We start from the raw sequence: 10,691 nt of genomic DNA, 5'->3' as shown, positions 1-10,691 counted from the left end.
CTATTCGTAATTCTCGTTCAAATTTGGATATTCTGTTTCAGCATCTCACGTAATACTAAATTTATTTTCACACTATTGACTATAAAGAAAATTGAATTTTTTCGTGCGATTAACCATATGATTCTCAACGCCCTTTGCTAAGAATAATGGGCTTGCTATTTTATCCTTACAAAGAATATACAACATAAACACGGATGCATCGATGATCCCAATTGTTGGCATATGTGAATGTAAAGTAGAAAACAGATTCAGAGCTAGCATAGTGGCAGTAGGGCCGTTCATTAGAGCGGTTAAAAACAAAAGGCAATGGTTCGATCCTATCCTGGGCTAACCAAGCCTCCCATCCGTCTGAAGTCAGGAAATTGGTACTAGACTTGTCATAGACCCGCTAGTTCCCTCCAGTCTACAAAAACTGGCAACTGTCTTTGGTGGAGAAGTCGAAACTCCGTAGCATGCTTGTCTCAGGAATGGAGAATGAATCGCCTCGACTAGCCTTAAACGACGTTCATATATGAGACTGAAACTCTTCAAACAGCTGCCGAACCCATATGCGAAAATCCAAAGACCTTCGTGGATGATGGATACGAGAAAAGGAAGAAAATGCAAGAATTGCTGGAAACCACACAAATGTGATACATCTGTGATGTCGGGCCATGCAAGCGAAGGAAAAAATTATTGCGGACTTATCGCCACTCCTAATAAGCAGTTAAAGATGAGAACAGTTAAAAATGAAATTTAACATCATTATAAATTGACCAGCGTCAGCTTAGCTTGGGTTCAATGCCGATTTGGGCATCCAAGATCATCCCGATAACGGATGAGTGCTGATAGCGTTGATAGAAGCAAAATAAAACGCGCTGAGAGAAAGGCAAAGCGAGGGGCACGGATGGTGTAATTGACAACTGGTGAACCCCTGGAAAGGGCAATCATCTGGTTGGAAGTTTGCATCGCCCCCAAGTTTTGCAAATTAGCGTCTTAGCGGTTATATTTCGATTTATAATAGCACTGCAGACTAAGAAAAATAGGCAGTTAAAAATGAAATTTAACTCCTAATAGTTTCTCAAATTATGCACTCTAACTAGACATCAATTATTTCACCAGAATTAGAGAAAAAACATAAAGGACATAAAATAATTACAAGAAGCAAGAAATCCGATTCTGTGAAGGCGTGAATATTATACATTTGCCATTTTGCGTGGTGGAAAACAAAGCCATCACGTGAAAAATGACACTACGGTACTAAAAAATTAGAGAATAAAGATATGTTGCCGCACCAAATTAACCTAATTGCATTTGTTCGCCTGAATTTGACCTAGTAGGGACATGGAGAGAGATAGTGTCACTGAAACGATAGTGATACGACTGACAGGCGATTTTTTCGACAGAGAGAAACAGCTGTCCACAAATAATCAGTATAGGTGGCCCTACTGGAGAGGGCTCTAGTTGACATGTGCAAAAAGAAAAGGAAAGTTGGTAAAAGCTGGTAATATGCCAGAACTTGAAAAGCGAACAATTCAAAGTTCAAGACCATCCGAGGGCTGTGAAAACATTTATTTCACAACGCACAATTTTTTTAACGCACCAGCCTACTCTGTCAAATGTGCAACCTATACCAGAAATGTTCACGGTTTTATTCCTACGTACAATCAAGAACTCCTTGACAGCACATTGCATTTTCATAAACAAACAACAACACAAAGAAAAATCAACGGAAAAATAATACGTGTGTCGTGAATTCGTTGACTAAAATCATGAGTGCGTTTGTAGAAGAAGTGGACTAATCGTTCGCTGATCATTCCAACACTGAACCACCTATACCTATAAAAACCAATAGTTGAGGAATAAAACTCACACGAATTTATAAAGGAGATTCATTGCGAAATAAACTAAAAAAAACCTAAAATCAATCACATAAATATCGAATTGGGTGGTAACCTGAGAACGTAACCCGCTTACTCATCTGTGTCCCAGCTCAGCTTCCGAAGACGTCGCACGAGTGCAGTCTTTGTTATGCGTGGTTTCTTCAATACGGCTGAAGTGCTAGCCCATGTTTCACCTGCACAGCATAGAGGTGGAAGAACTCTTGTTGTGTTAAATAAGTGAGAACATAGATCGGCATCATAATTTTGATCAATTTGCTCTTTCAGAGGCCATACCGCGCCCATGATTATCGCTGTCTTCTATTTTCTTTGTCACCCAATAATCTACAATAATGCTTTACGAACATAGTAAACCAGAATTTATTCAAAATAAAGGAAAAACAGTATCAGAAAGATAAATTTAGAGAAAACATCATCGTGTGGACCTGCACAGCACCATTCTTCTAAAAAACTATAAAAACCAAACTATAAACGCAACCTCTTTTGTTTTTGTTTCCTTCTCGATTTCGCAAAACGTTCCTGCCTGAAATCCGGTTCAATTTTCAGGCTGCGTAAAACTCTTCAGTGACGGCGAAGTTGCTAACGTTTTTACCAGCATTGAATGTAATAAAAGTTAACGTATGTATACATGAAAAACGGTTACCATAAGGTATTTCAAATGCGATAGTGTTTAGTTACAAAAAGACGAATATAAGAAGCTTTGCAGAATACTTCTTAATTTTTCTTCTTTGAACAAACACGAGGTTTGTAAGCAATTTTATTATTGGGCTGACGTTTCGGCCGTATCGCCTTCTTCAGAGCCTGGAAAGGTCGATTGACAACGATCTACCAAGCCAAACACGCCAACAACTTAAACAGAGAAACTCAAAAACCAAGTTCCAACCACATAAACAACGTCAAATACTCACCACTTCTCTGCCTCCGACCAACCGTTTGGTTGTGTCTGCGGAAGAGGAGTGAGGTATACTTCCTTCCGGAGTGCCCCTTTATCAGACTAGAAGATCAGTCTTATATACTGTGCGAGATCACGTGTGATTAGGAGGCACTCTTCCTTGCGGTTCATGTTTGGGTTCTTGAAATTAGTCCAAAACGCCTCATGAACCCTGCGCGCCGACATGCTAGCTTTCTGCGCGAGAATATTAACCTTAACATCAAAATCCTGTCCGTTGTGTCCTTGTGTCCTATGCGTGCCTAGTGGGGTGTTCGCCTTGCTTTTAAATTAACCATCTAGGTGTTCTTTTATGCGGACACAAAGAGGTATTCCCGTTTCGCCAATATATTCGTCCCCGCAAATTTTGCAAGAAATCAGGTACACTGTACCCGAGATCATGCAATCACCGTCTCTGACCTGAGGGCAAATCGTACATTTATGCGTTGTACATAGACGGTCGTACAAGCGGTTTCGAATCAATTGGCGACGTAGATTATTCGGTGTTATTTCTATAACTACCACTGATTTCTCTAAGCCCACCCTTCTTAAGCATCTTTTTATAGCTATGCTTAATTCGTTCGAAATGAAGGGTATTTGCAACGGAATTTTATTATCGCTAGACCCATCGTTAGAGCTCATCGCCTTTCCTCTAAACTTATACCGAGAAGCTACGATATTGTAACCGTTGGAAATGGCTATTTTCCGTGCCAAGTCGAGTGAATCTTCTCTCTGTTCTCCTCCCGTACACACACCGGAGGCCGTACGAAACATGTCTCTTGTAGTGCTCTTTTTGTGTGTGAAGGATGAGATGAGAGATAATGAACTAGTATGTTTTTATTACTTGGCTTACGGTACCACTTCGTAGCATAGCTGTTATGATGTAAGCTAACCTGAAAGTTTAAAAATGGAAGCCAGCCCTCTTTAGGTGTCTCTCGGGTGAACTTAATGTACTCTGACTGTTCATTTAACAATTCAAAATATTTGTTCATCTCCTCTTGTGTGGAGAAGATGACAAAACAATCATCAATATATCTACAGTAGAGTATCGGCCCAAGATTAATTACCGGGGCTTCTATTTTAGACATAGACGCAATAGCGAGACTAGGTGCCAGTCGCTGTCCCATTGCCAACCCTCTCTTTTGTGGGCAATATTTACCGGATCATCTAAAGATTGACCAGTTCAAACACTATTTTATGAGGGTCATGATCTGCTCAATCGACAAGCCATACATGTTAATTTCTTTTTGGTGTTTAGAAAGAGGTTCGAAAACGGCTTGCATTGCGGAGTCATTCGATACGTTCGTATAATCGAACATCGAATGACTCCATGACGTAGGCGCTGTTAGGACGCTCGTAACGTAGATGGTCCAGAAACATTCGGGTGTTCGTGAGATGAGTTAGCAAATGTTTCAGTAACTGGACGACTATCAGGTTTATAAACCATGTTATTCTGTCCGTTGGCCCGTTTACACAACTGATAATTGGTCTAACCTTAAACGTTAATGGATTTGTTGACCACAATTCATCAGTGGATACCAGCTTATGAGTTTTAATAAGCAAGTATAGCACGGGACATGTTGGCAGATCGGTTTTTAGTTGAGAGATAAACGATGGTTTTAATTAGTTAATTTAATTTCAATTAATTTTTTCCTGGAAACTTTGCAGAATAATTGTAAAAGTTTAAAACAAACCTTCGTTCATCTATCTGGGCGGTCCTCCCACAGGTCATTTGTCTCGGGCGAGTTCTGAAATTAAACCAAATAGCTGTCACTTACAAAATATTTTATGGTTCATTTTGATTTATTTTTTATAACTGTTTAAAATAACTTACGCTTTGATCTTGGGCACAAGAGAGAACAGCAGTGGTGGGTGATGACGGTTGACCATCACTGCGCTTCGGTCGAATCCCTCCAGGGACAAAGAAGTCCCTAGAACTCTCCCTCCTGTTTCAATGGTCGGCAGCTAATAGTGAACTACAATAGGTGAACAATTCAAGAATCCTTTAATAATTGCTTATATTTTATTGAATAGAGCATTTTAACTGCAGAATTGTAAAATAGAGCATTCTTTCCTCCTGTGAACATGTCAGATTTATAGTCATCGTTGTTTTTGTTTATTCTTTTGTTTATTCTTTAAAAATCCTGCAGTAGAGAAAGGGTTTTTCTATAATCCACTCATGTTAGCTATTTCTAAAGTTTTCCATTGACAATAAAATAATGCTCTGTTTTGAGAAATAGAAAATTGCTAATAGACCTGGAATTAGGTGTCGTCGTCAATGTACTAACCGCATGTTTAGTCACTTCTTTCTTGTTCTTTAGAATAACTAATGGATATTTCATTTCATTATGAAATTTTCATTGATTTGAAATTTTCATTCATTCGTTGTCTCATTACTTTTGCCTTTCTTTTAAATTTAGCGTTCTCTGCTCTTAACTTACCTAATATGTTATTACTGCGATTGATGAACATCAGAATGAGCTTATAACAACTTTCAAAGAAAAGTACTGCAGGCATTCCAAGGCTCACAAGCGAACCGTATTGCCTTACCGATTGTATGAAATAGTTATTTGGGCCATGAAGGTATGTAAAAATTGATAATGTATTCTCTCTTTAAGTTCAACTTTATTAACATTTCGAATTATGTACTGTTTTGTTTTAAATGTTGGGTAAAAAAGTTGTATGGAATCGTACACAAACCTTCCTTATGTAGACCGAGATCTAACTGAATAGTCTGGTTGAAAGTTGTTTTTATCATTCCTTAAGAAATTTGTATAATAAAGAATGCCTCTCACGTCATCGAGGATACCATGCGTAAGCTAAGGAGAAATATCGTCATCAATCTCTTAGCGATTTTGTTTGTGATTGGAGATTTTTGCAGAGATGTTCTAGATTCTCTAAATTTAGATGGTCTTTTATAATTTTAGGCTGAGAGCTTTATCATTTTTTTCCTGCTACAAGGATGATCAAGCTGTATGAAGTTTGCCGTTGAGAAAACGAAGCTTGGCATTTGTGTTTTCACAATTTTAAAAGATCCTAATATATGTTCTTATGAAAAGAACATTGTATTTCTGTTAATGCCAAAAATTTTAAAGATCATATTTTTTTAGGTAGAGGAATGGTCTGCCTAGTATCCATTTTTTCCCAAAAATTAATTTTCCACCATATTTTGCGCTTTTCTTTTATTTCTGCAATATATATGTACATATATGTATCTATTTATTTATATTTTAAAATTATGTTATTGTATAGTACATTACGTCTTCAAATGCTCTTCATAAGTGAAAATTTAGGTCCTAATGAGAAGAAGAAAAAGACCTTTCTTGTTTACGGTCATCAGGTCGTACAGGCAGCTGACAAGAAGATCCGCTTTTATTTTTATCTGTGAGTAACGCAATATGTAATCTAAATGTAAAATGTTTTAAGACTGCTTTGCTTTTATGAAAGTTAGATTCGTTCAAGCTAACAGAGAAGGACGGTAGTTATTCGCTTAGTTGACGAGGTGATATTTTTACTTACGAGTTCCTTATTTCTTATGGGTAGCTATATTCGATATAAATATGTTTCCCAGTGACGATATGATTTTTAAGGGATGCACATTGAAACTGTAAACGTAAAATAACGATGTTAACTGATCTTATTAGGATGAAACTCCAGTTTATTGATTCATGTGCCTTTGCAATGAAGTGCTTTGTGCACTGACTTTTTAGTGTTGTATAATAAAATCATTCTCATTGAAGTGGACAAATCAAGGTCACATTTACTTTTGCATCTATTGCATTGATTCATGTCACGCTTGTCTTCAAAAAGGCAGGATTTGTTATTCACATTAATTTAAGGATTCTTAGTTTCGTCCTTTTTTAAAGGTATTATGATTGTAGTTGTAGTCTAGTTTTTGCTAATTCTTACTAGTGTTTCTTTTCGTTCCAAACATTTATGTAGCTTGTTTCCGAATTCATGAATGAGTCTCCTTTCGAAGCTCCTAAGGAAAGCTCTCAGTGGTCATAAGGGATATTTCTTCAAAAACATTTATATGAAATGATCTTCAAGCCTTCAGAGGCAAAAGAATTACCTCAAGTATAGTCTGAGCCGAGATGTTTTGCTATCTGCTCATTTGATAAAATATAATTCTATTCGAAGAAATGTTGTGTCCTATCAGTTCTCAGTGATGAATATATAATTTTCGTATTGGCGCAGAGCGAGTTTCAAATATGCTTGTGAGTTAAGCAGCAAAAAATATTACATAGCGTGCGGGTGAGGCCAAACTTTGATAAATACTTTTTATGTCCTAAATCAGCTGATGATTTTGATAAAATTTTGTGACAGCTGGTTGAATAGGAAGTTGCACTTTTCGCGCACACTACATCCACAATATTACTGTAAAGCTAACAACGATTTTGTTGACAAGTCGACTAATATCTGCAAGGAATGCCAATAGACAACGTCGACCTTACCCCATATCCTCCTCTAAGCCTAACAACAGCTGTCAACATGGTTGGATTCCACGCGAGGTCAGTATCGTAACCGTCTCTTTTCATCCGAAGCAAATTGCAGCAAATTGAATTGGTGATTGAGTGGTAGTGTTAAGTGACACACCGACTAGTTTATTGTTTTAGTTTTTGGTGCCTTTCTGCTCCATTTGATGATAGGATAGCTCTTGAATTACTGATTTGCTCGTCAGTCGCCATGGAAGCTTTTTTGATTTTGTTGTCTTTACGGCCCTGCCTCAAACATGGGTAATTAAACCTTTATATACATGGTACACAAAAAATAATCACGAAAGAATGAGATCATGAATGTACATAGAATGAGACACTCAGTAATATGTTCAACAGAGAGAAGCAATATAATTACCTAGTTGCACCAACGTCAACGTTTTGCGATGTGGAGAACAGAAAAGATAAGGTTAACAGTGCACATTACGTAGATTACCTCGATTCCCGTTGATCTTCGCGTGTATCGAGCGGGCGCCAGTATTGTCTCCATCCGTCAGTGTCGCATGCAAGAGTGGCCCAATGTGTTCTGCTCGCTCTAGGGACGCATTGAGTATCATACCATTCCTTAAGAGTTTTTTGTGAAGAACTCTCACCATCGGGTCGGTGGTTTTTCCTGTTGTGCGCTTGACATCCCGAGGAATCCATCGGTGATGGCTCTTGTTCATCGGTTGTCATTGAGTCGCATCACGTGCCCGGTCCACCTTGTTTTTGACATTCTGGCTTAAAGAACGGCGTCTCTAATCTTCGATCGCTGACGTAGTCCGAGTTCCATATTCCCTCTCTCACTTTTCGTTAGACGGGACACTCCTACTATCGCCCTTTCGACTGCGCGTTCAGTAACGCTGAGTGTTCTTTCATCCTGCTTACGTAGTGGCCAGGTTTCTGATGTGTACGTTAACGCAAGAAGAATCGTCGAGTCAGAAAGGTGGGCACGGAGTCGCGTGTTCTTCATCCTCTTCACTACATCATCGATGCTCTTAAAAGCTCCCCATGCCGCTCTTTTCCTCCTGCTCAGCTCTGGGACTAGGTAATTCATCACGTTGACTTCTCGACCTATATACACATAACTACAGCATTCGGAGATATTCGTTCCGTTGAGCGTAAATGGGGCATTCGACACCAATCCGTTCCTCACGAACATCGTTTTCGTCAGGTTTTAGCCGAAGACCAATACTTCCACATACTCTGTCAAAGGCGGCAAGCATTCGTTCCGCCTGACTGATGCTTGATGTTATAAAGACGATATTATCAGCAGAGCGAAGATGGTGTAGTTCCCGACCATCAATTTTACTCCTTCATTGTCCCATTCCAATTTTCGCATAATGTCTTCTAGGGTTGTTGTAAAAAGTCTTGGCGATATTGTGTCGCCTTGTCGAACCCCTCTCGTTACGTTAATTTTAATTTCGTTGTAGAATGTTGATATGATAGTTGTGAAATCCTTATACAGCTCACGAAGGATCTTGATGTACTGAGTAGCGACGCCCTGCTTTTCCAGAGCTTCTGTCACCGCTTCTGTCTCAAAGGAGTCAAAGGCCTTTTTCAAGTCGATTAAAGTGAGACAAAGCGGTCTTTTGTACTCTTGTGATACTTCAGTGAGCCTCGTTATTGTGTGGATGTAGCCTATCGTGCTGAATCTTTTTCGATACCCTGCTTGCTCGCATGGCTGTACCTCGTCCAATGTTCTGTCAATCCTATTAAGGATGACTCGAGTAGATAGTTTATAGACGACGGACAGCAGGCAAATTGGGCGATAATTTCCAATGTCGTTGAGGTCTCCTTTTTTGTACAACAACATGGTTTTGCTGGTCTTCCATTGATTTGGAACCTTGCATTCTGAAAGGTAGCGTGTGAAAAGACGAGCCAGTGTGTTGATGAGAACTGGCTTAGAACTGGATTCTCATCAACAATGTGCATACATGAAATAATTCAGTAATGTGTTCAACAGAGAGAACCATTGTAACTAGTTAGTTGTACTGGCGACTACATTAACGTCTTGAAATGGATTCACTAGCCATTATGAAGAACAGAAGAGTCCTACAAACATTGACTAACAATGAGAGTTTAGGAAGAATTGGAAAAGCGAAGCAAAACAGACGAGATCCGTTGACCACTCATTAGCCATACATTTGCTACTTCTGGGCTAGTTATTGACCTTGAGCTTTGGATGGGTGGAGACGGTCACGACACCAGTCTCGTATGGAATCCAACCATGCCGACAGCTATTGTTAGGCATGGAGGATTTGGGGTAAGGTCCATGTTGTCTATTGGCATTCCCAGCAGATATTAGCCGACTTGCCGACAATTCATTACTCATAATTGATCCATCAAAAAGACTCCTGCATATTCAAACTATTGAATTAGAAGTTATTCCTTTGTTGTTTCACATGGCGATATCTTTTCAGTATGGTTGAATAAAGTGCGTTGAATTTGTGGCATTCAATTACTATTCATCCCTCTAATATTTTGTGGTTAATTTAGCTTTATGAAGTACCCATGGCTGCATGGTGGCCAAAAATATAGGAAAGAAATGAAGAGGGCACGACACTAGGATTCTGATATTATTCGTGTCTTCGCATATCCTTCATTATTAAATAGCTGCGATACGCGAAGAGGAACATAAGAATTTATTGGTACTTCCTTGAGTTATCTCAGGATTAACGAGATTACTATTATAGTAGTATAGGGATCTGCGATCCATAGGTATATTGATCATATTCCCTTCTCTCGTGAACTACCGTTAAATGAGGCAGATTGGTTGTGTTGCAGGTAAAGAACTGTAATAAAGCATAAAGGATAAAGTTGTTCGAGTTGATCAATCCTTGAGGGACGCGCCATACTTTTCGACTTCATCAAGTATTATAGAAGTGATTGACTTGCAGTGGCCTATCGTTGTATCAAGTCAGTATTTCTGTCCTCCCAGACAAGTCTGATCTACTAATTCGCCGACTCCTAAGGTACTAATAGCTTAGTAAGCCCAAGACGAAGGACCGAACCTCCGATCCGTCCGAGTATAAATTGCAGAGTATCCCTAACCACTGCGCTACATGCTCCCCATGAACTGTAAGGTGATTTCTAAAAATTTTGACATGATTTTAGAAACCGTCGCTTCTACGGTAATACGCCATTAAGATTGAAAAAAAGAAAATTGAAAGGTTGTAGAAAAAAAGCACCTTTGCAGTACTTTGCAATTTAATTCTTGCGTTTGAGCTAGCAAAAAATTGTTTAGACGACCTTATATTACTTTTCCTAGGCGTTGTTGAAAAGTTGTTGGTGTCGAAAGGAAGGCTTTCCTGTAACCGTTGAGCGAATAACTACTGGAAACATGCAATTATTCTACATAAGACTATTATAGGATTTTGTTCTTAGTTGATGATTTGGTAAGAACTT

At 38.9% G+C, this 10,691-nt stretch overlaps 1 long non-coding RNA gene across 1 annotated transcript; it reads right to left on the bottom strand.

Annotated features, from left to right (window-relative positions):
- Window positions 1–1,694: 1,694 nt before the first annotated feature.
- Window positions 1,695–2,470, bottom strand: LOC309797364. The gene is made up of 3 exons (XR_014292614.1): window positions 2,359–2,470; window positions 1,957–2,204; window positions 1,695–1,818 (listed from the first exon to the last, which is right to left on the bottom strand). It is a non-coding gene; the product is annotated as an uncharacterized lncRNA (long non-coding RNA).
- Window positions 2,471–10,691: the final 8,221 nt, after the last annotated feature.

The sequence above is a fragment of the Mesoplodon mirus genome (assembly GCF_964341445.2).
Source record: "Mesoplodon mirus genome assembly, contig: HAP1_SCAFFOLD_374, whole genome shotgun sequence".
NCBI lineage: Eukaryota > Metazoa > Chordata > Mammalia > Artiodactyla > Ziphiidae > Mesoplodon > Mesoplodon mirus.
This window is presented reverse-complemented; position numbering and strand designations above follow the sequence as displayed.